This window comes from Suncus etruscus, chromosome 16, assembly GCF_024139225.1.
Source record: "Suncus etruscus isolate mSunEtr1 chromosome 16, mSunEtr1.pri.cur, whole genome shotgun sequence".
NCBI lineage: Eukaryota > Metazoa > Chordata > Mammalia > Eulipotyphla > Soricidae > Suncus > Suncus etruscus.
The window spans coordinates 79,411,037-79,415,810 of record NC_064863.1 but is presented as its reverse complement, the minus strand read 5'-3'; positions in this window follow the sequence as shown (position 1 = coordinate 79,415,810).

The following is a 4,774-nucleotide window of genomic DNA, read 5'->3' as shown; positions in this document are numbered from 1 at the left end:
GTGTTTGCCTTGCATGCAGAAGGACCATGATTCGAGTCCCAGCATCCATATGGTGTCCCTGAGCGTAGAGCTAGGAGTAACCCCTGAGCACTGCTGAGTTTTCTGTTGGGTGGGATATCTGCCTTTTCATGACAGAGCAGAACAAAGGTCAGAACAGAGGGGTCCAAGCTCACTGGCTTTGATAATTTGGATGACAGACCGCAGACATGCAGAGTTGAGGTGAAAGCCAGGCAAAACCCGAGACACTGCTTAGTTCTAGGGAAGCTGACACGGATAAAATTCTTTAACCTCAGTAAGTGTCCCATATCTGGTGTGCAAATCTAGTATTACTGCCATGGCAAACAGTGAGGAAATTAATAAATAATTAAACAAAAAATCTGGACATTCACAAGGGCTCAAAAAAAGGTGCTTAAATAAAAGAAAAATTTAAAAAAATGAGCCTAGGAGCTACGTATTCTTACTAGCTCTCACATAATATACTGAAGGGTTTCAAAAGGAACCTCAGAGAGAAAGGACAGCATGTAGGGTACTTTCCTTTCATGTGGTACATCTGTGTTCGATCCCTGACATAACATATGGTTCTCAAGCACAACCAAGAATGATCATTAAACACAGAGACAGGAATAAGCCCTGCACACAACCAGGTATGATCAAAAAAAGGAAAAAAGAAACAAAAAACAACCTCAAAGAAAATAAGAGAAGTTGAAATATGCATTTCCACAGAAAAGTTGAATTTTATACTATTTTTGTCTTTTCACTCAGTATTTAAATACTATAAATCATAAGTTGGTGTAATGACCATATTTTATAATTTTATTCATTTCAAATCTACAGCCTATGCATTTATCTTCCCATTATATAAGTGGACATTGAAAAACTTAAAGAACTTAATTCAAGACTACATAGCTGTAAGGAATGAAGCAATCATGCAATTTGCTGCAACATGGATAGAACTGGGATATTATGTTAAATCAAGTAAGCTAATAAAAGAGGATTAAATTACAGAGTGATATCACTTATATGTGGTATTTAGAAAAATTGCATGAAGAAATGCAACGGTTTAAATGGGACTTATAGAGAACACACTTGACTCCAGAAGTGAAGGTAAGGATAAGAAAAGAAATTGAGTGGAGGAGGAGAAAAAATAAATATAAAAGGATGAGGGAAAGGGGCCAAAGGTTCATTAATGGTATTAAGAAAGGATAGAACTACATATCCATGTCAAGGTCAACAACACTAAAATCATAAGACCCAAACTTTAACAATCAAAATCTAGAATGAGCCTGTTAAACAGGCAGGCTGGAGAGCAAGGAATGTTGACATGGGATGCACTGGAAACATTGGTTGAGGGAGGCTGACACTGGTGGTGTGATAGTTTTAACCTAACTATGAAGTATTTTGTAAATTACAATAGTTTCAATAAATTAAGAAAAAACGTTTTTAATGTAAGATTAATATGGTAACTTCAGTACATATTAATTTCTTCTAGAGTATGTCTCAGAGGCATAATTTAATGATGTCCAGATTTCAAAACTTATTATTACTACTTATTGCTTTTTTGTATGTTTTTAGATCACACCTGTCAGTGCACAAGGCTTTCTACTAGCTCTGCACTCAGAACTTACTTCTGGTGGTGTTTACATTACCATATGAAACCTCATCCCCCCTTTCTTCCTAGGTAACTTGACCTTACCTGCAAGACCCCACCCATTTCCTGGGAAGTGTCTTGGAAAAGGTAGATAAGGTCTGGACCAGTGGGGATTAGGGCACTTTTGGGCTTTTGCCAGCATGGAGGTCAAAGGGAAGATGGCTGACAAGAGTTAAGATGCAGGGCTAGCTAAGAATGGCTGAATGCCTGAAAGGTTATTATATAGGCCACACATGTGGTGGAAAGGGCAAGAATAAAGTTGATGCTTCCTGATGCCTGTCTCTGGATGAGTCTGATTCCGCCGTTCACCTAAACCTGGGACCCGCCAGCTGAATGGGGATTGCGGAGCCACGTGGCCTGGGATGGCAGAGAAAAATCCCTCCATCCATCCTTCACCATCTACCACCATCGCTAATTATTTAATGCAACAACCATATAGAATTTTTTTTACCATATAGGATATTAAGGACCAAACCTGTGTTGCCCACTTACAGGCAAATGGTGTATCTTCTATTTGTTGTTTTCTAATTATATAAGACCTAAGAGGCACTTTTTGTATTATTGCTATTTCTATTTGTTATTTTCTAATTATATAAGATCTAAGAGTTACTTTTTAAATTAATTAAGAGATACCATAATATAAAACGGAAATGAGTAATTATTTTCCAAATTTTGTGATTTAGACAGCTTTTCTTCTACTTCCAAACAGATCTCATGCTACAGTAGTCCTTCCTTGAATTGTGAAATAATTGATTTATTAAGCTTTACTGAAGAGCAATGAGACTTCAAAGCATAAAAATATTAGATTTTAGAGCTAAGAGTATCTATAAATCTTCTAAACTGACCCAATTCATTACTGAGTTGTAGCAAGTGCATTTTGCTCTGGTCACAGGAGATATAGCTGTTGATTGAAACTTCTAAATACAAATGTTTAATGGTAAAGAAGAAAGACATGGGTTTATGTGGAGAGACCCGTAGAGTTAAATTATATACTAAAGGTTAAATAACCGGTCAGGAGAAACAGTGCAGACACTTCAGTGGAAATATCATGAAGTTCTGGACAATCTACGGAAAATCTAGAAGGAGCTGGCAGCCACATCTCAGAAGTGCCCCACACTGGAAGAAACTTCTGGGTGCTCATAACTCTATAATAATCATCTCTCAGCTAAGAGTCAGCCAAAAGGAGATGGTGTTCATTCAAAAGTTGCAAAAAATTCTAAATATTTTACAACTGACCCTGTCAGTACTCCTCACAATTTTCTTCCAGGAAAATTAAACACCATAATTCCTTGACAAAGAAGATAGTGCAGTAAAATGATACCATTAAGTCTTTTAGCGCATTGATCCTTCAGCAATGAAGAATGTTCTCCCACTCATATTCTCCCTCCATATTGGGAGATTTAACTTAAATAAAAGAGAGAATCAAGAATGGGCACCACATCAAATTTAAAAATTTTGCATAGCAATGAATCTGTCACCAAAGAATCAAAAAGCAATCAAGAAATTGGGAGATGATAATCACATATCTTACATAACAAAAATCAAAATATGGAAGAACCAAAATGTCCACTGAAATGACTACATAGAAAAGCTGTGTATCTGGGGACCAAAAAGGTAGTTTAGAAGACACAGTGCTTGCCTTGCATGTACCCTGCCTTAGGTTAGATCCAAGCACTCCTAAGAGTAAACCCTGAGTATATCCAGATATGGCCTAAAAAAAATGAGTTGTGGTGTATATACTCATTATTACTCTGCATTCAAAAGATAAAATTATGTCTCTTGAATCAAAATGTATGGAACTTGAGATTACAATCAGAGAAGTAAGAAAGTAAAGGACAATTAGAAGATGGTTTCACCCATTTTTGAAATATAACTGACTTTGCAAAGATAATAATAATGCCTAGATTCAATGGAAAGTACACTGATCACTAAAAGAAAGGAGGAAGGAGAAAGGAAAGAATAGGGAGATTTTTGGGAGTGCTGGGATGATACTAAATTTTGCAGGCAAGTGCAAAAATCATGTAGTATTGTATATAGTATATCCCAAGAGTTTTTTTATTTTGATTTTTTGTTATATTTTTTAACCTTTTAATAAAATTCAGACCCTTTGACCAAACTCCCCATTATATCCAGGCTTCAGCGCCTAGCAACCGCCATTCTACTCATTGTATTTTCTATGAGCTCAATCTTTTAAATTGTATATAAGGAGACCAGACAGGGTTTATTTCTGTACTTTATTTCATTTAGTCTGATTCACTCATGGTCCATCCATGCTATCATAAAAAGGGATATATCCTTATTTTTCTGGAAGCATGCATGTATACATAAAAACTCCAATGTGCATATACACATAGAGTATGTATGTTCAGATATACAAATAGGTGCACATACCTTTTCTATCCTCTGTAAGGATGAAAGTTGACTGTAAATAATTCTGCAATTATCTCTGAGATAGTAATTTCATTTCCTTCATACAAATACTCAGAAGAGACTGGTGCAACATTTTATAATACTACTGTTAAATTTGTAATTTGCTAACACTGTCCCTAATGCCTGTGTCAGTTTACAACCTCACCAGCAGTACAAGGGACTCAACCTTTCTCCACACTACAGCATGTGCCGTTTGAGGTGGCAAACTAACCTAAAATCATGTAAGTAGATGTTCTTACATATAGACATAAGAGTGTCTCTAAATTCACTCTTTTCTCTCTAGTTGTCTTCAAATAACCAGTCCATATGAAACTCTAATGAGTACTACACGAACCACTAACATTCAGAATTAGAGCAATCAGTAGGCTGGAGACCCAAAATTGTGTGTAATTTGTAGCATCACTAAATTGGCTTTCAATTTAGTATAGTTTCCCAATATTTTAAGAATGAGGATGTAATTATTACCATAGTCTAAGTATAAAAGATTCACACTGTATCCTGAATCTCTAATAGTAAAGCAAACATATTCTCTTATCCCATTCTTAGTATTATGGTAAAATTATACATTAAGAAAGAATGTATAAATCATATAAAACATACATTAAGAAAGACTGTCTAAATCACAAGGAGAAATCCTATTAAAAATTCCCGTATCATGGGCCAGAGCAGTGGCACAAGAGCTAGCCTAGCATGGAC